General features: G+C 40.8%; 1 long non-coding RNA gene across 9 annotated transcripts in view; it reads right to left on the reverse strand.

Annotated features, from left to right (window-relative positions):
- LOC110256990 overlaps positions 1-23,539 on the reverse strand; it is a 127,589-nt gene that overhangs the window by 50,552 nt on the left and 53,498 nt on the right. For 7 of the 9 annotated variants that reach the window (XR_002339101.1, XR_002339099.1, XR_002339097.1 and 4 more), the window contains 4 exons: positions 17,535-17,699; positions 14,494-14,589; positions 11,512-11,565; positions 10,668-10,703 (listed from right to left, as the gene is read on the reverse strand). This is a non-coding gene — a long non-coding RNA (uncharacterized LOC110256990). Of the gene's footprint in view, positions 1-10,667; positions 10,898-11,511; positions 11,566-14,493; positions 14,590-17,201; positions 17,265-17,534; positions 17,700-23,539 lie in introns of all 9 variants that reach the window. The other 2 variants (XR_002339094.1, XR_002339098.1) reach the window with 2 other exon arrangements.

A 23,539-nucleotide genomic window follows, 5' to 3' on the forward strand; every position in this document is an offset into this window, starting at 1 on the left:
GCAACTGATACAATCCAACAGCAAAAAAGCCAATTGATCAATGGAAAAATGGGCAAAAGACCTGAATAGACATTTCTCCAAGGAAGATATACAGATGGCCAGCAAACATGAAAAAATGCTCAACATCGTTGATTATAAGAGAAATGCAAATCAAAACTGCCATGAGATACCACCTCACACCAGTCAGAATGGCCATCATTAAGAAGTCCACAAATAACAAGTGCTGGAAGGTTACGGAGAAAAGGGAACCCTCCTGCACTGTTGGTGGGAATGTAAACTGGTACAGCCACTATGGAGAACAGTTTGGAGATACCTTAGAAATCTATACATAGAACTTCCATATGACCCTACAATCCCACTCTTGGGCATCTATCTGGACAAAACTCTCCTTAAAAGAGACACATGCACCTGCATTTTCATTGCAGCACTATTCACAATAGCCAGGACATGGAAACAACCCAAATGTCCATCAACAGATGACTGGATTAGGAAGAAGTGGTATGTATACACAATGGAATACTACTCAGCCATAAAAAAAGAATGACATAATGCCATTTGCAGCAACATGGATGGAACTAGAGACTCTCATACTGAGTGAAATGAGTCAGAAAGATAAAGGCAAATACCATACGATATCACTTATAACTGGAATCTAATATCCAGCACAAATGAACATCTCCTCAGAGAAGAAAATCATGGACTTGGAGAAAAGACTTGTGGCTGCCTGATGGGAGGGGGAGGGAGTGGGAGGGATCTGGAGCTTGGGCTTATCAGACACAACTTAGAATAGATTTACAAGGAGATCCTGCTGAATAGCATTGAGAACTATGTCTAGATACTCATATTGCAACAGAACAAAGGGTGGGGGAAAAAATGTATACATGTAAGAGTAACTTGATCCCCATGCTGTACAGTGGGGGTGGGGGGGAAGCATCTAAATTAAAGCCTGACCCCCAGAGTTCCCGTTGCGGCTCAGTGGTTAACAAACCCGACTAGGAACCATGACGTTGTGGGTTCAATCCCTGGCCTTGCTCAGTGGGTTAAGGATCCAGCATTGCAGTGAGCTGTGGTGTAGGTTGCAGACGCAGCTCGGATCCCACGTTGCTGTGGCTGTGGTGTAGGCTGGCAGCTATGGCTCTGATTGGACCCCTAGCCTGGGAACCTCCATATGCCGTGGGTGCGGCCCTAGAAAAGACAAAAAGACAAAATAAATAAATAAATAAATAAAATAAAGCCTGACCCCCTAAGGCACTATGAACAACAGGATATACTTCATGTCACTGTTTTTTGGCTTGATTTATCACTCTAAATATGTAGACAAATGGTACATGGCCTTCCATTAGCATTCTTGCCCCAGGCCCCTCAAATGTTAGGGCTGGGCTGGCCACCCACCATGACTCATGCCCCAGCCCCTCATAGGAAACTTCAACCTACAGTCCATTTTTTTTTTTCTAGTTCTTAGTACTGAGTTCAATGAGTACCATCTATGAAGAATGGGGAACATCAAAGAGTATGAGAGGCTGACGGTGAACTTGGAAAGCAACCCTGCCATAATGAGGAGGCGCACCAACTTCTCTGTTCACAGTGAACACCTGCTTTAGGTAAGACAAAGGGAGCTAACCGTGAAGATAGGAAGACTTTCAAAATGTACCGGAAAAGCACTTCAGGGAATATAACACGGAGTTGAGCTGCTGGGATATGAAATCAGCCAGTGAAATGGAGCAGGAACCTATGTCCCTTCCTCCTACCCCATGTTCTCCACCTGCCCCTTCTCTGTAGAAAACTTCAGCCAAAGAGTAATCAGAGAAGTGAGAAAATAGGGAAGCAAAGGAAAACAGTCAAGACCAAATAATAATAGTTTAGTCATTAAGCAAAGTCAAGGATTTTAGTTCTTCCTCAAGCGCCGGAGATAATATTCTGAGGCATCATGACCTCTGGGTTGTTTTGCAGAGGCTGAAACCCCCAGCAGGCGGAAGTTAACTGTTACATGATGACCAGACAGTAGCCATGACATCAGCTGTTGCAATTCCCAGAACCAGCCTCGAAGAAATGGGAACAAACCAACCCTGGAAGTGAAGATTAATTGTCTAAAACAATCGAGATGACGCTGGTCAGACCACCGTATGAGCAATTTCATGTGACTGTCAGAGCTGACTCTGCTTTTTCGGCATGTGGCCCCCTCCTTCGGCCCATACACCCCTGAAACTGCCCTTCAAAAGCTCTTGCCCACTGATTGTTAGTGGGGGAGTCAGCTTTGGATACAAATCCACCTTCCCCCCTGGTTGCTGGCCTCTGAAATAAAGCAAACTTTCCTTTCCGCCAATGTTGCCTCTCAAGTATTGGCTTTAGAGCAGCGAGCAACCACGACCTACTTTTGGTAACACCAGCAGCTTAGCATAGAGTGTTTAGAGACTGGATAGGATAACATACGCTAAGAGTTCAGGCTCAAAAGTTAGATGCCTGCAGCTTGAATCTTGGATCTGATAGTTCTTAGCTGTGTGATCTTGGGGGAAATTAAATTTAACTTCTCCTGTGCCTTAGTTTCTCCACATATATAATGGGGATAATAATGATGCTTATGATTAATAACAGTGGTTGTGAGGATGAAATGAAATACAACACATAGAGTATAGAGGGGCTGGCACACTATAAACATTCAATAAACAAGAGCTGCCATCAGCAACCACCCTCAGCAAGCAGCAGCAGCACCAGTAGTCGCTGGGAACTATTTGCCTATAGGGTAACAGGTAAAGTTTCAAGTGAAAAGCAGACTCTTCTCGAGTGGATTCAGCTGAGAGCCACAGGATGCACACATTCTGAGCCCATGAAGGGAAACGTTTGAAGTTTCACAGCCAAGGGGGCAATGGCTTTACTTTCCAATGTGAAGGACGTCAAACTTAGAATGGAAAGATTCAAATGGGCATTTTAATCACTCTTCACTTTTTTCCAGCTGTACCCACGGCATGTGGAAGTTCCCAGGCCAGGGATCAAACCTGTGCCGCAGTGGCAACCTGTCCCACAGCTGTGGCCACGCCAGATACTTAAGCTGCTGCACCACCAGGGAACCTGCAATCATTCTTCATCTTGATCCACATTTGTTAATGGGATATAACGTCAGTCAGTTTAATGTAGTATTAGCTTTAACCTCATGAAGTCCCAGGCTTGCACCCGAGCTTTACTGCTTACAGTCTGACCCCGAGCAAGTTACTTAACTTCCTTACGCTCTTGGTTTCTTTACCTGCAAAACAGAGATAATAATAATAATATAACCAGAATTTGAATACTGTTATCCATAGGCTTGCTGCGAAGACTGCATGCACTAGTGTGCTACAGTCAGCTCCCACTGTCTCTATCTAGTCACCTGCTAAACTCTCAGGACTTTTACCGGCCCCTTGTTAAACTATTAAGTTGACATGAGCCACGGGGTGTGGGGGGAAGTATATCTGCCAGTGAAATCAGCAAATGCTACAAATCAGGCCCTCTTTCCCCTGGAGAGGCATTTACCAGCACAACCCTGATTACATGCAATAAACATTGGGAAGACTTAGCACTGTACACAGCCCAAAATAAAATGAAAATTAGGTTAAAGATTTCAAATCGTTTCCTCAGCTCTTAATATGTCTTTGTTTGTTTTCAGCATTGTTTAATGTACTACTGGAAGAGGCTGGAGCGGGGCATGCTGAGAGAGAGAATGGCTTAGACTGGGCCCTGAGGACAGGGCAGGGCACGTGTCTGCCCTCACAGGCATCAGGCTGGAGCAGTGGTTACTCTGACCACCCCTGTCCCTATCAGACTCTCATTCAGCTCTATTTCCCCCCGAATTGGCACAATACCTGGCAGAATGGATGTTTATTGGCTAGATATTGAATAGATGGATCACGCAGTGATAAATATGCGTGGTTTGTTATACATCACATTAAAACATGATTTTTAAAGGATTCAATCAACTGGTTGATTGACTCAAGCTATTGTGGGTAAACTTGGCCAAAATACTCATTATTATCCTTTTCTTTTCCTCTAAGCACGTACCTTTAACAATGAGGCACATAGCACCTAATTTTAAAATACTCAATAGAACAGCATAATTACACAATGTGTGTCCCCTCAATTGGATTATTATAATTTACTGTGGGGTTTGCCATGGAGAGAAAATAAGGCACACAATTGATAAGACACAACAGCAAAGAACACTTCTTCTATATGTGTCTATTGGAGAGTGATTCTCCTTGTACAAATAGAGCTTAAATTGCATGACAACTTAATTCCCATATATACTTTGTTTTTGCTTTCTGGTATTGTTTCTTCTGTAAGAAGGACACCGGAAATCAAAGGAAAAGGAAGTGGCGCTCTGTGTCGGAATATTTCTATCACTCTTTGCAAACAAGAATCCACTTTTCCTCTCTAATTTGACAGCTTTATAGACACATGGAGTCACATCTTTGGAACAGTTTGGATGATACTCAAGAAAAACACAGCAGTGGATATGAGACTCTTTAGGTAAACATGGCCCAGAAAAGAAGCCAATCGACTCGGAGCAGTGGCTTCAGGTTGTATTTAGACTAGAGGGTTGAATTGTGTTTGCTTGCCTGTGACTCTTACCAACTGGAATATAGTATGTTTGCTGTGCTTTTTTTCCTTTTTCTTTTTTGGTCACCCTGTGGCATACGGAGTTCCAGGCTAGGGATTAGATTCGACCTACACCCCACCTGTGGCAATGCTGTATCCTTTAACCCACTGTGCCAGGCCAGGGATGGAACCTGCATCCTGGCACTGCAGAGATGCCTCTGAACCCACTGCACCACAGTGGAAACTCCTATTTGCTGTGCTTCTCACATTCAGCATGCATAACATTACCCTAAAGAACTCATTAAAATGCTGATGCCCAGGCCCCACCCAGAAGTTCTGCTTCCTTTGGTCTGAGAGAGGTCCAAGAATTTGATTTCTAACACGCTCCAGGTGCTGTGGATGCTGCTGGTCTCACACTTTGAAAAGCACACCTAAAAGCCAATAAAGGAAAGTTCCTGTCATGGCTCAGCGGTTAATGAACCCGACTAGTATCCATGAGGACACGGGTTCAATCCCTGGCTTCTCTCAGTGGGTTAAGGATCTGGTGTTGCTGTGAGCTGTGGTGTAGGTTGCAGATCTGGCTCAGATCCATAGTTGCCATGACTGTGGCTGTGGATCCGACCCCTAGTCTGGGAACCTCCATATGCCATGGGTGCGGCCCTAAAAAGACAAAAGACAAAAAAATAGAAAAAGCCAATAAAGCAATTACTCTCATCATCTATGACATAGAAGAATGATTTCCAAACATGGTTAGCTTTGGTATCATCACCTAATGAGTTTTTTCTCAAGATTTAGATAGAGGAGTTCCCGTCATGGCTCAGGGGTTAACGAACTCAACTAATATCCATGAGGATGAGGGTTTGATCCCTGGCCTCGCTCAGTGGGTTAAGGATCTGGCGTTACCATGAGCTCTGGTGTAAGTCATAGACACGGCTTAGACCTGGCGTTGCCATGGCTGTGGTGTAGGCTGGCAGCTGCTGCTCTGATTCTACCCCTAGCCTGGGAATCTCCATATGCCACAGATGTGGTCCTAAAAAGACAAAAAAAAAAAAAAAAGATTTAGATAGAATCCAACATCACACCTGCTAAACCAGACTCTCAGAAGGTGAATCCAGGGAATATGATGAATCTGAGATACTGCAAAGCTGAGGGGCTTCTGTCTACTTAATCTTGGTAAGTCAGTTTATTGGTCAGAATAGATAAGACTGAAGGGCTAACATATTTAGGAGCACATGCTGAAAGAGACAAATGATGAAACTCAAGTGAGAAAGTTGTGCTCGGAATTACGAATCTGACTAGCATCCATGAGGACGCAGGTTCGATCCCTGGCCTTGCTCAGTAGGTTAAGGATCTGGCATTGCCATGAGCTGTGGTTTAGGTTGCAGATGTGGCTCAGATCCTGCATTGCTGTGGCTGTGGTGTAGGCCAGCAGCTATAGTGCCAACTGGACTCCTAGCCTGGGAATCTCCATATGCCACTGGTGTGGTCCTAGAAAAAAAAAAAGTGTCAAGGTCATGAAAGACAATGAAGATTAAGAATCTGTCACAGATGGGACATCAAACTAAGAAGATACGAAAACCAAATGCAACTCAGGATGAGAGACTGCATCCTAGACCAGGAAAAGGATGTTAGTAGAAACCTAGTAAAATTCAAATAAAGTCTATGGTTTAGTTAATAGCATTGTAACAATGTTAATCTCTGGTTTTGATAACTGTGCTATGGTTATATAAGATGTTAACATTAGGGGAAGGCTGGTAAAAGGTATATACAATAACTCTGCACTGTTTTTCCAGTGTTTCTTTCCATGTAAAATTCCTTTGAAATAACATTTAAGATTTCCAATGAGCTCTACCTTGTGAAAACGCCAGGCACCTAAGCAACCCTACTACCTGCCTTACCAGCCTCTGGTTAAACTACAGCACCCCTTGCACTGGGAAGGTTACCAATGCCACACAGAGAAGGCAATACAAACATGGGAGCAGAGGGCTCCCAGGGATTGTGGTTTTGTCAACTTTGCTCAGTCAGCTCAACATCCCAAGTTGCTACACCACGGATGGACTAAAACAGGTGGCTGAGGCCCTGTCGGAATGGCCAGGACTTTGGACCATGTATGGAACTCCTGTAGCCCCGACCTACCCTCTGGGACACCCCTGCCCCCCCCAGCCTGCAACCCCACCTGCCATGGTAGCAGGAGCCAGGTGATTTCCACAGCCTGAGAAACTCCTTTAACATCTGGTGGTCGGATGCAGATGTTAAGGTGCGTTAAGGTGATAATCTGTCCCCAGTCACGGCTTAATATTCGATTTCCTTAGAGAGCATTTTATTGACTGCAAAGCTCCTTAGGCAGCAGTGTTTTCACACAGTCCCCATGTTGATATTTCATCCCAAGGGCAATCATTTACTTTCAGTGGTTGCCTTTGGGTTGCTGTTTGCTATTCCCACCAACAGGAAAAGCTCATTTCACTTCCTCGGTTACAGTTGTCATTTGCACAGGCAGGCTTATAGTTGATTTAATTTTTGCTTCACAGAAGAAGGTTAAAAGGTACTAAGTGGTGTTTTCTAAGCTATGGAACCATTTCCTGGTCATCCTGGGAAGTGCATGATGGGGGAATTAGCAGAGGTTGTGGAGATAAATTAAATTGGGGTTGATTTCTGGCTCTGAGATTTACCAATAGCATGACCTTACAGTCTTCATGCCTCTGAGTCTATAAGTCCTCAACCACCAAAAAGGAGCAAATAATACATGTAAACTTTAAAAATTATCACTGGAGTTCCTGTCATGGCACAGCAGAAATGAATCCGACTAGGAACCATGAGGTGGCAGGTTCGATCCCTGGCCTCGCTCAGTGGGTTAAGGATGTGGCATTGCCGTGAGCTGTGGTGTAGGTTGCAGACTTGGCTCAGATCCTGCATTGCTGTGGCTGTGGTGTAGGCTGGCAGCTGTAGCTCTGATTAGACCCCTAGCCTGGGAACCTCCATATGCCTCGGGTGTGGCCCTAAAAAAATCAAAATCAAATAAAATAAAAAATAAAAATTATTAATAGGATTACATGAAATAGTGTATGTGTAGGAATAAAAATCAGTCTCTCATTTATTATACAGAATAAAAATAATCTATGCTTTCTTTTTGCCCAGATTAGTGCAGAAGGGAACACGGAAGGAAAAGGAATCCTGCAGTGGATGCTGACTCTGGACCCACCCACACTTTTATTTGTACAAATGATCTGCAGTCAGTGGCCTTCCTTTGTGCCAAAAAGGAAACAAACTAAACCAAGAGCCAGGTTTCAATGGGACTAAATCTAATTATGCCTTGTTTTATATCCCAAATGACAAGCTTCCTCTTGTATTTCTCTGTTGGGGAACCTTTAACCTCTAACGCAAAAGTATGGCTAAAAGTAATTAAACACATTTTTGGTCAGAAATAGTGGAGCTCATGAGATTTACGTGTGATTCTTCCCTATGTTGTAAATTATATCACCATTGTTTTGGGGGTGGGTGGATTTTTGTTTGTCCATTTTGTCTGTTTGCACTCTTTAAATGTTGAAAGGCTATGGGTGAAAAATAAAAACTCTGAATCTGTTTCCTTCCAGCAACTTTGTGGTTTGGGAGTAAAGAAGTGACTCGGGCTTGTTTTTGACTCAAATCCAGCATGAAGCTTGGTTTCCTTATGATACACAAACACTTTGAACATAGTAGTATTCAGGGAAGGAATAAATATTAGTTCTCTTTCTCTGTACCTTTAGAGTTGGTGCCTAAACATCACTCTATTTTTTAAATGATTTTTATTCTTTCCATTACAGTTGGTTTACAGTGTTCTGTCAATTTTCTACTGTACAGCAAGGTGACCCAGTCACACATACATATATGCATTTTTTTCTCACATTATCATGCTCCATCATAAGTGACTAGATATAGTTCCCAGTGCTATACAGTAGGATCTAATTGCTTATCCATTCCAAATTTCCAGCCCATCCCACTCCCTCCTCTTCCCCCTTGGCAACCACAAGTCTGTCCTCCAAGTCCATGATTTTCTTTCCTGTGGAAAGGTTCATTTGAGCCATATATTAGATTCCAGATATAAGTGATATCATGTGGTATTTGTCTTTCTCTGACTTACTTCACTGAGCATGAGAGTCTCTAGTTCCATCCATGTTGCTGCAAATGGCATTATTTTGTTCTTTTTTATGGCTGAGTAGTATTCCTTTGAGTATATATATCACATCTTAATCCATTCATCTGTCAATGGAATTTAAGTTGTTTCCATGTCTTGGCTATTGTGAATAGTGCTGCAGTGAACATACAGGTACATGTGTCTTTTTCAGGGGAAGTTTTGTCTGGATATATGCCCAGGAGTAGGATTGCTGGGTCATATGGTAGTTCTATATTTAGTTTTCTAAGGTACTTCCATACTTTTTTTCATAGTGGTTTTACCAATTTATTTTTATTTGAAGCTTAATTATCCACATTAAATTTACTCCAGATTGTTTCTTTCCTCCCTTTGAGTCTGACATTGTCCTCAGGTACAATTAGGCAGCCTTGTTTTAGAATAATGGTTTTGAGAATTTCTGAGTATTTTTACTCAAATTTATTGAACTGCCATATGATTCAGTGGTAGAATCACATATCAAGAAAATATCTAACAAGATTTTCCCCTAGCCCTGCAAAGACTATTTAAAATGCCTATGTAATTAATCCCTTTGGAGAAAGTTTTTTTGTTTTGTTTCATTTCGTTTGTTCATTATTGACTGCCCCGCAGCATACGGAGTTATGAGCCAGGGATCAGACCAAGCTGCAGTTTTGACCTAAGCTGCAGCTGGGGCAACTTGGGATCCTTAACCTACTGTGCTGGGCTGAAGATCGAACCTGCGTCCCAGCTCTCCAAGACACCATCTATCCCACTGCACCACGGCGCAAACTCCTGGAGTAAGTTATTGAAAGCCTTTTGTTAAGGAGCAACTCTTTCTGGGAAGGGAGAATTTTCAAACCATAATCAATCATAAACACTTTAGTTAGAAATAGCCAACTAGCTTACTGGTGAACTGAATGGTCTAGCTTCCATCCAACAGGACTGTGAGGGAACAAGATAAGGGATGAGGACATTGTGGTGCTACAAGAAAGTTTTGCTTATTGTGGAGTCTGCCAGCCATTCTGGGCAACCAAGAAAACTGTGGAAACTATAGGAGGAGGGCAGAGGTTCCACAGGCTTAAGGGATGCCAGCATTGCTTAGCAGCCCTTTAATGGATTATTGGGAAAGATCTGCAACTCATGAGTCAATGCACCCATCTCAGTAAGAGTGATTTCTCTTAGAGCCCTTATCTCAGAAGACAACTGTGACCTCCTTAACCATGCTATTCTTTTAGGTAGGCCAATAACTCCCCAGAAATCTTACTTACACTATTCATTTGCAACTCTCTCAGGGACCCTCCTGGCTCTGGCTCCAGGTGATGCACCTGCTGGTGTGGCTGGCCCTGGTTGGAGCAGACACTTAACTTCAGATCCAGAGACCTTGAACTTTCTCTTGATTCCTCCCCAGCCTGCCTTTGCCCAGGCACCCTCCTTAGTTCCTCTTTGTTTCAGACCCTGCAGGTGTGGGGTCTCTGCCCTGCAGCCCTAAACAAATCCAAGCCAGGCTTTCAGCCCCACACTCACAAAGCAAAGAGAAATGACTACTCTTTGGTTTCATGAGCTCTAGATAATAGTGATGTCAACATCTATGAAATGGATCAGACTCACAGACACAGAGGACAGACTTGTGGTTGCCAAGGGAGAGGAGGCGGGAGGGACAGAGTGAGAGTTTGGGAATAGCAGATGCAAACTATTATATTTATGATGCATAAACAACAAGGTCCTACTGTATAACACAGGGAACTGTGGTCAATATCCTGTGATAAAGTATAATGGAAAAGAACATGAAAAAGGATATATATTTGCATAACAGAATCACTTTGCTGTACAGTAGAAATTAACACAACACTGTATATCAACTATACTTCAATAAAATTAAAATAAGTATATATTGCATTTTAATAATAAAAAATAGTGATATAAATAGACTTGATAATGGCATATGAGAAAAGTTAAAAATAAGATTCAGACTGACCTTGCGGAGAGAGTAAGGAGTGATGATGATGGGATCCTGCAAGATGAAGAACTACAAGGTCAGGAACTGAAGGCGACATCTCGCCACCCCCATTTCAGCAGCCAGAGCCGGGCCTTATGGTTTCCAGTTTGATGGAGCTGTGCTGCTGTGGGCTCCACCCTCTTCCAACAGACCTCTAGGCAGTGCGGGCTGGGGTTGGCCAATTGTTGCATTTTCAGGAATTCTGCAACCTGATTGCTCGACACAGCCATTATTCAAACTTACATTATACAAATCATTATATACATTATACACAAATTATTATATACAAGTTATACTATATTGTAATATATTATATATCAATACATATTATCCACAATTCAATAAATTAAACACAAAGGTAGTAAATACTCAAAAGTCATCACTTCTAATTATCTTACCACATTTTACTACCACTCTTGAGGTAGTGCCTGGATGGAGAAGATACCACAGAATGGTGTGAGCTGCCCAACACACTGAGTGACATGACATGACATCCACACCATGGAAATCAGCCAATGCTACCAATCAGGGTTTGGCTTAATATTTTTTTGATTGTCTATACTTGCGAAAATGTCAGAGAAAATGTTAATCATGCAGAAACTCGGAGAGGATTCTGTCTACAAGCCGTTACAGTGTGCATGGCACAAAAAAGTGAGGAAATATTCTTCCCCTTTCAAGAGCTATTATTTGATTCAGCAAAGAAGTCAATCATATCATTGATAAATGAGTGAGCTTCCAATATGTTTCATTGTCTTTGTCTTACTCATTAAAGAAAAAGAGAACATCAACACATTGGCAAAAAGTTAAATATATGCCAACACACCTTCATCAGGAGGCCGAAGTTCACTCAAAAAGCTTGATCGACCACTGCCACCCTCTGTGGATAGAAAAGGGAGCTTTTGTTCATTGTAGAAAATCTTAAAAATGTATGGATAAGCAAAAATAAAATAAAAATTCCCTGTAAATTCCCCACCCAGAAATAACACTGACTCATATGTATACATGTATACATACATATATATATTTTTTTACAAATATTGAGTATAGCTAAAGTGAACATTATTTCACAATCATTTGCATATGTGCATGGGAAATGTGCCTTTGGAGAGCATCACATCACTGTAATTAAGTATTTTTCTAAAACCCCTATTGTGGAGTTCCCCTTGTGGTTCAGTGGGTTAAGAATCCAACTAGTATCCGTGAGGATGCAGGTTCTATCCCTTGCCTCGCTCAGTGGGTTAAGGATCTGGCGCTGCCACAAGCTGCAGCATAGGCTGAAGATACAGCTTGAATATGGTACTGCTGTGGCTGTGGTGTAAGCTGGCAGCTGTATCTCTGATTTGACCCCTAGCCTGGGAACTTCCATATGCTGTGGGTTCAACCCTAAAAAAAAAGTCTCAGCTGTAATTATTTCAGAGAAAGCCGGTGCATGAATTAGCATAGTTTATTTCACCAGTCCTCAATGGTTAATTATTTGGTTTGTTCCCAATTTGTTGCAAGGAGAAAATACAACCCCCCCATCCCCACTCCCATCCAAAAGAAACAAATAAAAATAATAAAGCAAACATATATAACTCTACAAGATTCTTTTTTTGTAGCTCAATGATATGCCCTTTGTCTTCCTTAGGAGAACTTGATAGAGGAAAGGAATGCACCCTAGTAAGCCTGTAAAAGAGCTCCCCTGATAAACTGGAAGCTTTGTGTGGTTAGGACTGTGTCTGCAAGTCCATCCTTGGAGCCTCACCCCTTGGCCCAGTGTCTGACGTGGATAAACATTCAACACAAATTTGCTGAATTTGAGAGGGAAAGAGGAGGGGTTGCTATATTCATTTGTTCAGGCTGCCATAACAAACTACCACAGATGGGGCGGCTTCAACACCAGAAATGGATTTTCTCACAATTCTGGAGGCCAAAAGTCTGATCTCAAAGTATTGGCAGGGTTGTTTTCTTTGCAGCTTCTCCCTTGGTTTGTGGTTGGTGGTCTTCCCTCTGTGCCTGTCTCTCCAAATTTCCTCTTCTAAGGATACCAGTCATATTGGAACAGGGCCACTCTAATGACCTCATTTTAATTTAATTACCTCTTTAAAGACCATTTCCAAATACACTCACATTCTGAGGTGCTGGGGGTAGGATTTCAATACATAAATTTGCAGGCGGGGGAGGTGAGAAGTTAGAGCTAAAACAGATGGATGTCTTTAGAAACTTAGTAATAGATTATTAAAGAGGGAGTTCTTGTTGTGGCTCAGTGGTTAGCGAATCTGACTAGAAACGATGAGGTTGTGGGTTCGATCCTTGGCCTCGCTCAGTGGGTTAAGGATCCGGCGTTGCCCTGAGCTGTGGTGTAGGTTGCAGACATGGCTCGGATCTGGCGTTGCTGTGGCTCTGGCGTAGGCCAGTGGCTACAGCTCTGATTCGACCCCTAGCCTGGGAACCTCCACATGCTGCGGGAGCAGCCGTAGAAATGGCAAAAAAAAAAAAAAAAAAAAAGATTATTAAAGAAAGATAATGACAATGGGTTGGTGAAAGTGGGAGTTTGCATGGGGGAGGTGACTAGGAAAACAAAAAGTCTGACTGGAGAATTAATTCAAGCCAGGGTACAGTTTAAAAAGGAAAAAAAAAACTACCAACAGTAAACCACAGTCTAGGGCTTTTAAGGTCTAGATTTGATCCCAGCTGTACTGTTTGTCATGTTTCTAAGAGCAAGCAAAGTACTTTGCTTTTGGAGCTCCCATGGTGGCTCAGGTGGTTAAGGACCCAACATTGTCTCTGTGAGGATTTGGGCTGGCTCAGTGGATTAAGGATCCAACATTACTGCAAGCTGCAGCATAGGCTACAGATGTGGCTCAGATCTGGTATTGCTGTGGCTGTGGTGTAGGCCTCAGCTGCAGGTCTGATTCAACCCCTAGCTTGAAACTTTATACACTATAGGTGAGGCTGTGTGTTTTTTTTTTTTTTGTTTTGGTTGTTTGTTTTTTTTTGTCTTTTTGCCTTTTCTGGGGCTGCTCCCACGGCAAATGGAGGTTCCCAGGCTAGGGGTCTAATCAGAGCTGTAGCTGCAGGCCTGCACCAGAGCCACAGCAACACAGTATCTGAGCCGTGTCTGAAACCTACACCACAGCTCAGGGCAACACCGGATCCTTAACCCACTGATCGAGGCCAGGGATCGAACCCACAACCTCATGGTTCCTAGTCGGATTTGTTAACCACTGAGCCATGATGGGAACTCCAGGTGAGGCTGTTAAAAAAAAAAAAAAAAAAAAAAGTTCTTTACTTTTATATCAGTTTTGCTCAACTCTAAAATACAGATTGTAATGCCCACCCCATTTCCCTTATAGGGTTTCTATAAATCGAAATGAAATAACTGATCTGAAAGTGCTTTATAAAATGCTACAGAGCCTCACAATTTTAAGACTTTGATAAATTATTTGTTCATTCCTAACATGAGTCTTTTTTTCTTTAACAGCAAAGCCAAAACAAACAAAAACAACACGCATGCAATACAGAATTATTCCTGCTAACAGAAATCCACTTACTATGGTTCTGAAAACACAAATGGACTGTATACCATCAACATTTATTCTTTTCATGTATTGGCTTGATTTTATATTCATGGAAATAAATCGAATATCTTGGATCTTGCTAATACACATACTTAAAATGATTTGTAACTGGAATAGTGTTTTGCATGTCAGTAATAAGGAGGAAGCTATCTGTTTTGAGAAGACTATACACCAAGAGTTCTCCTTTAGAAATAGCGATTTGAAATAAAATGTCTTCCTTTTGCTGGAAAAACAAATGACACTACCTTGACTCATTGCCAATCAATGAAGCTGGCTTCGCCAAGGCTGGTTAACATCTAGTAGCAGCCTGCAGAGCAACCATCCAAAGAGGCCATAATTTTCTAGGAGGTGAGAGTAAGATGAGAGACTAAAATAATCATTAAAGCAACATTTAGACACATTAATACCCAAACTCCTATCTGTAGCTAAGCAGCAAGAGAAGGCCACTTGAGTCCACAATTAAATCATGAAGGGTGTATACAGTTTATTTCGTTGGAGAAAAATAATAATCACAGAACTGAATCATAAGGTTTATGACTCACAGATAATTACTGTTTTGCTGTTCTAGGAAGTAGAGAAAAAGTGGTACATCTGGGAACTAAAAAGATATGGCCTTGAAGATCTCTTTGGGTCTCCTACCCTTTGTTTTATTGCCAAAAAAGTGGAGAGACCATCAGCTCAAGGTGTTGGAATTTTCCTAATTGCTCTGGCAGCAGCTGGCTTGCAGTTATTATCGATGCTTTGGAGACTACCAAATGCCTAGATTTCAATCAGGCTCGCCATGATTCATCTTTGGGAAGGAATTCAATAGGACACTGAAAGTCCAGAAAATAGAAGTGGAGAAAATCTTCCTGGAACTACCCTCGAATTCCTGAGCCAATTCTTTTGAAGAGGCTCCTGATTTCTGACTGGAAGTGAGATGATTTTCCGCAACTTTATTATGTAGACTTTCTTGAGAGCAGCTGCATAGACCTTTGCTCTGCTCAAAGCATGGCCTTATTGGAGACCACAATGCATTAGGAAGCATGGAGTTTAGGGTCAATTCCTAGGTTCACAACGGGTTGACTGTACTGTCATTGGTGGACTTTAATATTTTATTGACTGTCTCTATAGCATTCACTCAACCTTATTTATTGAGGGCTCATGAGGTTGGTAACCCAATACTAGAAGCTGCACTAGTATCTGTTGGTATGTAGCTTCTGGCATATATACTTCATGAAGAGCACTACAGAATATAGAATTACCTTATGAATTAGATTTTATCTACCAAAGGATATTTTATTAGATGCTATTCACAGGAAACTGAAGTACCTGCAATAATGTTTATAATAACCATGTTTTCTACTCTCTCCATTTGATGCTTTGATATCTGAGGCCTTTCTGACCCTAGAAGGACTGCCCCTCCCAGGTTTAGCTAACCCCTGGAGATAGTAAATAATTCACCTTTCATATGTGAACCAACCAATCCAGCCTTCATTGGGGTCTTTCATCCCAGGCCACTAATCACTCCAGGGCCAGGTACACAACAACTAGAGACAGTCCCTAAGGCCTACAGGCTACTAAAACTATCCAAATTTGTCAATCTTAAACCTGGTTACCCCATTTCTCCCATTCCTTACCACAAAACCCACAATAAATGTTCTTTCCTAATTTTTCCTTCACTCCCTCTGCTTCCTGACCAACTCTGATGCTTCCCCACATAGCCCTGCAAAAGATGCCCTGCCTCCTGTTTCTAGATCTATGTGGATATAAAGAAGTCTTTCTTCGTGAGTTTTTTCTGTGTCGGTGTGTCTTACCATGCCTAATTACAACAAACCCTGGGTACCCTTTTATAACAATGTGTTACTGAAAAATGAAGAAATCAAGCACAGAACATCTGGATAGTCCAAGAACATGGAGTCCATTAGGAAAAAAAATTACTCCCTGGAGTTCCTGCTGTGGTGCAAAGGAAATGAATCCAACTAGTATCCCTGAGGATGTGAGTTCAATCCCTGGCCTCGCTCAGTGGATTGGGGATCCAGCATTTCGGTGAGCTATGGTATAGCAGACAGGGCTCGGATCCTGCATTGCTGTGGCTATGGTGTAGACCAGTGGCTACAGCTCTGAATGGACCCCTGGGAGCTTCCATATGCCATGGGTGTGACCTTAGAAAAAAAAAAAGAAAAAAGAAAAAGAAAAATAATCACTCCCTACCTCAAAGTTTATTGAATCAGTCCTTCATTCAAAAATAATGATTGAGCATTTCCTATGCATAAAGAATTCTGCTAAGGGAGTTCCCGTTGTGGTGCAGTGGTTAACGAATCCGACTAGGAACCATGAGGTTGCGGGTTCGGTCCCTGCCCTTGCTCAGTGGGTTAACGATCCGGCGTTGCCGTGAGCTGTGGTGTAGGTTACAGACGCGGCTCGGATCCCGCGTTGCTGTGGCTCTGGCGTAGGCCAGTGGCTACAGCTCTGATTCGACCCCTAGCCTGGGAACCTCCATATGCCGCGGGAGCGGCCCAAGAAATAGCAACAACAACAACAACAATAACAACAACAAAAAGACAAAAAAAAAAAAAAAGAATTCTGCTAGGGAATATAAATCCACACTGGGATAACAGAAACAAAAGAGACAAAGCATAATATACCCCAAGAATTTTTCTCTTTAATTTAGACTTGGCATTTTTGCAGAGTTTTCCTATTTGAAGCCCTCTCTACCTAGTGTAACCTTCTTTCTGCTCTGCTGCTTCTGGTTTTCCCAAATTGCCCTTCTTATCTTCCTCCTCCCTGTAGGTGTATATCACACCATGATGCACCTGCTCCCACACCTGGCATGCTCAGGCCACACACTCCTCATTGATAGCATCACATATCCCCTAATGCATGGCTAAGCAAGCTTTGTACATTGTAAACTAAGAACAAGAAACTTGGTCAGCGACTTGTTTTTATGGATATTTAAGCTTAGCTTATTCACCACTGATGAGTGGTATTCGTGTTATTATCAGAAGGAAGTCCGAAGCGAAGAAAAGTTCAGAGTCTATGGAATAAATGTATCTATGGGATTATTTATCATCTTCTCTGCATTTCTTTACTGATGTAAACCTTGAGTCTCTCTTAATACATAACTGATACACAAGGAATAGCAACATGCAACATGTTTAGTGGAGACCTACACATGCTGGGCTATGAAAATGATCACTTCTGCAGTGCAAAGGAGGAGATGCCTCAAGAAATCAAGGTATTGGTGAAGACTTATATCCCTAATGGAGACCCGACAAATAGTGCCTTAATAAAGAAAGGGGGTTACCTTTCTTACATAGGCAGAAATCTGAATATAGGCAATCAAGGAATGATGTAGGCCTTCAAATACTCAGGTTCCTTCTATTTTCCTGTTCCATCATCCTTAGCTTTTGACTTTTACCCTTACAGTCACAAAATAGCTGCTACCCTTCCAAACATCATATCTGAATTTCTGGAAGAAAAAAGAATAAAGAGAAAAGAGAGAAGTTATTCCCAGCTGAGTCTGACCATTTTTACAAAGTTAAGACTTCCTGCAAACCCTACCCAGTAAATTTCTGCTGACAGCTCTTTGAATAAACTATGTCACCTTGACCACAGGATCCTGGAAATTGAATTTATTTATTTATTTATTTATTTAATTTATTTATTTATTTATCTATCTGTCTATCTTTTTGCCTTTTCTAGGGCCACTCCTGTGGCATATGGAGGTTCCCAGGCTAGGGGTCTAATTTGAGCTGTAGCTGCCAGCCTACACCAGAGCCACAGCAACGCGGGATCCAAGCCGTGTCTGTGACCTACACCACAGGTCATGGCAACTACAGATCCTTAACCTACTGAGCAAAGCCAGGGATCGAACCCACAATCTCATGGTTCCTAGTCGGATTTGTTTACACTGTGCCATGATGGGAACTCTGAAATTGAATTTTTAAAAACCCATGTATTTACTTCCCCCAACTGTAAATTGTTAGCAAGGAAGATGAGAGAAAGATGGAAATTAGTAGTCAAAATCACAGTGTTTGCCACAGTTTTTAAGCAAAAATGAAATGAATGGATCTCTAGGTAGGTTCAGACGATGACAGCAGTCTCCTTGTCGATCCTCCCCAAACAACACAAATAGCAGAAGGAAAAGTGAATTTATATGCAAACTGCACCTTTGGCACAATCTGAAGACAGAGAATGGCTAAACTTCAAAATAACTCTGGAGAAAAAGAGAATGATACAATCCCAGAATGCAATTTCTCATGCACCCACCACAACCTGGCTGTGCCCTAAGGACCTTGAGCAAGTGTAAGCTGGACCAGAACTGCATGGAAGGCAAAACAGAGGAGCATGTGCGGAATCCTAAATTTGATGTAAGTGTCCAAGCATGAGCATGGACTTTAGGAAAGGAGCTTTTGAAGTATAGGGGATTTTAAGGGACAGGTAGGACTTTAAGGGGCCATCTTTGAAACTCATAGCTCTGGGGAAGGAAAAAAAAAAGCAAAAAAGGAAGGAAAAAAAATACCCTTTGGCAGCTGGGTGGGAAGAGGAAAAGAAGAAAAGAGGAAAAAATTAAAAAAGGAGGCTCTTAGGTTCCTGCAAGATAAAAGAGAAATATAAAAGTAGAGGACTCATAGCCCCCTTATTCCATGAAAACACACCCCCAAACCTGCCAAAGTACCTAAACTTTGCTATAGCAACATGAAGTGATGCCATTAAGCCAAGAATCTTGAAAACACTCCAAGAATATAAAACAAAGTAAAATCTATATGGAAATAGCATAAAAACAAAGAAATGAAATTTCATGCATATCAACTGAGGAAAATTGTGCTCTGCTAAAACAACCATGAAGATGTAGAAAACTCTAAGGACAGAAACTGTAAAGAAACTGTAAGTTCACACATCAAGCAGAATTCAGTATTTTCATACAAGCATTTGAAGATATGAAAAACTATCTTAAATTAGAAATACAAAAACTAAAAATAGAGTGGACAAAACAAAAAGAAATAAAAGGGTTGATAGCACCCAGTAAAGAAGTAGAGGATAAAGGTAAAATTACCTCAGAAATAAACATAAATTGTCATCTGCTCAAGGGAGAATAGACTCAAACAGAAATTTAATAAGGGACAGGGAAGGAAGGTGGGAAAACAATGGCAAGAATGAAATGGCATAAACAAAGAAGTAAAAAAAGGGCCAGTGAAAGAGAATAGCAGACATGGAAGACACGCAAAAAGGGAATAATTTGAATGTTAACAGAGTCCTCAAAGGGGAAAAAAAAGTAGAGCTAATATTTAAAGCTGTAATTCAAGATATCTTTGTACAGTGAAAAAAGACTTATTACAGATTCAGAAAGTTCACTGAGTGTCAGGAAAAATTAACCCAGAATGATCAAATTCTAAGATATATTCTTGTCAAACTATTAGATTTCAAAGATAAATAGAAATCCTAAAAGCTTCCATGCACACAGACCAAATAACTTATAAGACACAAAAGAACCTGCCTGGCTTCAGGCATTTCAAAACCAACATATAAAGTGAGGCAACAATGGAAGAAATGTTTAAAAACTTTGAAAGGAACCATGAAGCAAGTATTTTATATCCAGCCAAGCATCTCTGCAAAAGAATTCAAATATCAAGCTTACAGAAAACAGGAGTTCCAGCTGTGGCTCAGTAGTAACGAACCCAACCAGCATCCATAAGGATGCTGGATTGATCCATGGTCTCATTCGGTGGGTTAAGGATCCGGCGTTGCCATGAGCTATGGTGTAGATTGCAGATGTGGCTCAGATCCTGTGATACTATGGCTGTGGCATAGCCTGCAGCTCCAATTCAACCACTAGCCTGGGGACTTCCACATGCTGCAGGTTTGGCCCTATGGGGGAAAAAAAAAGAAAACTCAATACACAATTTAGAAAATTTTTGAGGAATTTACTAGAGGATAAGTTTCATGAAATTGAATGATGACTGGAAAAACTTCAGCAAAAGGACTGATGGTGAACATTTCAAAATACCTAAGTGCACACCTGAGACACAAATGAAAGCAAAGATGAGGGTAGAGAATATGCAAATCTTATGTGTTGTTATAAAATAGAAAATTGTTTCAGAATTTAAAAGTTATGAAATTCACAACTGCTTTGAATCTGTCACTAATGAAAAAGAAATTAACTTTATGGGATGCAGGCAATGGTAACATTTCAGAATTTAGTGCTGTAAGGCTCTGGAAGTGAAAAGCCAAAAAATGGAGAATCTGGGCCATATGACCAGAAGAACTGCTCTAAAGATAAATCCAATACTAATGTCATAGAGTGAAATGCCAAATCCTAGTGACATTGGCCAGCTGGTGAGTGAGCCAGGTCTGTTGGCCACATATCAATCACTGGCCCCAGGATAATGCTGGCTGCCCTAAGTACAGTCTATATCTCAATTTCTCTACCATCTCTTCCAACCTGCCTACCTGATTATGCTCCTGACACCGCAATATATTCTTCCAAGAGAATTCAAGCCCCATCAGCAAAACTGAGGTTTCATTTTTAGGAAGAAAAAAACCCTGTTCTTAAATATAGAGGTGGCAATTTGCAATTTCACATTGATATGGATTATCTGCTAATATTGTGTACTGTGTTATTAATTTATAACATTTATAATTGACAACTTGTTCTTTCATTTTTTTCTGTTACTTTATTTTATTTATTTTTTTAAAGCCATACCTGTGGCATATGGAAATTCCCAGGTCAAGGGTTGAATTGGAGCAGCATCTGTGACCTATGTCATGGCTTGTGGCAATGCTGGATCCTTAACCCACTGAATGAGGTCAGGGATCGAACCCACATCCTCATGGATACTAGCCAGGTTCTTAACCCGCTTAGCCATAACAGGATCACACATTTTTTAGTTTTTAGATGTAAATACAATTTTTAAGTGTCCTTATATTTTCTCCCTTTTTTCCAAAACTATGTGCACAAACTGAACTGTTCCAGTTTTCATGATTCAAACTCATCAGGCAGAGAGATTCCTTTGGCTTTTAATGTCCACGAGGCAAAGTAAAAACCAAAAACTATCCCAAAAGCCGCAGGATTCTTCACATTCACCCCCAGGAATCATTCATTTTTGCCCTTTGAGATTTAGAAAAACTATTGTTTTTCTAGATTGACTACTTTAAAGCCTGAAGATAGATGTTTAAAAAATGTTTAATTCATAAATTTTATGTAAATTTTAAATACCAATTGCCCTAACCTAAAATTTTCGTAATGACAGGTACAACTCTACAGGATAATTTGGGATTTCTAGGATTGCTCAAAGAAAACATTTCTATGGTATGGACCACCTGCAAACATAATGGCAGTTATGATTTAGAGTTCCAAAATTCCCTCTTCCCACTTCATGGTAATAGCTCAATGCTAATGGATGACATTGATTTTTCAGATATTCTACGTAATACCGGCACCTTCCTGTGACTAAAGTACCTTAAATTGTCTGCCTAGTGAGCTACTCATAGGACAGGCAAATGTGGAAATCAGCTTCGGTTTTCTCTCACTTTGTAGCATTTCATCAGTGTTGACAACTTCTTTGATGCCTGAAGGATTCTTCTGTGAGAAAAGGATTACTCAGCATTTGTACCCTGTCTAAAGTCCAATTTAAAAACCTTTAGTCAATTGGAGTTCCCACTGTGGCTCAGCGGAAATGAATCTGACTAGCATCTATGAGGATGCAGGTTCAATCCCTGGCCTCACTCAGTGGGTTAAGGTTCTGGCATTGCCATGAGCTGTGGTGTAGGTGGAAGATGTGATTCAGATCTGGCGTCACTGTGGCTGTGACATAGGCCAGAAGTACAGCTCCAATTAGACCTGTAGCCTGAGAACCTCCATATGTCATGGGTGTGGCCCTAAAAAGACAAAAAATTTTTAAAAAATTAAAAAAAAAAATAAAAACCTTTAGACAATTAATATATGTGCAAACATGCACACATTACTAAAATAGTTTATAAACTAAAACTTTATAAAACTTCTGTTATGCAAATATTGGTGCTAAACGTAGTATTTTTTCATTCAACTGAAACTACAAGTGTAATATAAGCTTTTCTTAAATGTTTTAAACACATTTTAAAAAACAGAAAAAAGAAACAATATTACAATGATTACAATACTGATCAGTATACTTTGTTATAAAAGTGTACAGCATATTTAGGTTTTTTTTCCTCTTTTTTAGGACCACACCAGCCACATGTGGAAGTTCCCAGACTAGGGATCGAATCAGAGCTGCAGCTGCAGGCCTACACCACAGCCACAGCAATGCCAGACATGAGCCACATCTGAGACCTACAGCACAGCTCATGGAAATGCCAGATCCTTAACCCACTGAGCAAGACCAGGGAATGAACCTGCATCCTTATGGATACTAGTTGAGTTCTTAACACACCAAGCCACAAGGGGAACTCCAGCTTTGTTAATTGTCTTTATATTCTTATTCTTTTTCAGGTTTACCTCACAAACTCTCTAAAGTTATGGAAGGGGTTGATAGCCCTTCATTCAGGGCTTAAGATGTGTGTGTCAGGGTGATTTATCTGAGTCCATCATCTAATTGGACAAGCTTTTTGTGTAGCTGGACATTATTGATTGCTTCAGGAGCCACAAATTGCTGAAACTGACTTTGATCTATCAAATATGTTTTGATTTGTGACATAATCTTTCCTCCCAAATGGCCTATCTTCATAGTACAGGTATTAAAAATATCCTTTCCCACTGTGGTTGGAGTATTTTTTTAAATACTGCTTTATATATCTTCTTTCAAACTATTGTTCTGAGTATTTTTTTATTATTATCATACAATGGAGCAGAAGTCTATTTTACAATTGTTTGTTTTGAGTCATCCTGATCCTCTTCAGTTAAATCTAAAAGCTTTGGACAATTTTATTTTCTTTCTCACTAACCATTGAGATATTGATGATTTTTTAATCTTTAGACAGCAATATCAGAAATAATCATAAATGTTGATATTTGATTACTGACATGAATAGACAGTGGACAGATCATTGCAATGATGACATTTCTACTCTTTAGGAATTTTAAAACCAAAATAGGCAAAAAGGATTGGAATATATCCATAAGATAAGGCCCTTTGATTTTTTTTTTTTGAAACAATATTTTTAGGCCTCAGTTACATCCTCAGAGGATATTATTTTCTCCATCTGTTTTGGGGGGATCATTAAAAAATTTATAACTTGAATTAGTGGCTGTGAAAAGCCTTTTGTAGACTACTGTCCACATTATTATATTTGCTATAAAGGCTATTCTTGTAGAGTGCATTCTGATGATGT

Source organism: Sus scrofa, chromosome 15, assembly GCF_000003025.6.
Source record: "Sus scrofa isolate TJ Tabasco breed Duroc chromosome 15, Sscrofa11.1, whole genome shotgun sequence".
In the NCBI taxonomy this organism is placed as follows: domain Eukaryota; kingdom Metazoa; phylum Chordata; class Mammalia; order Artiodactyla; family Suidae; genus Sus; species Sus scrofa.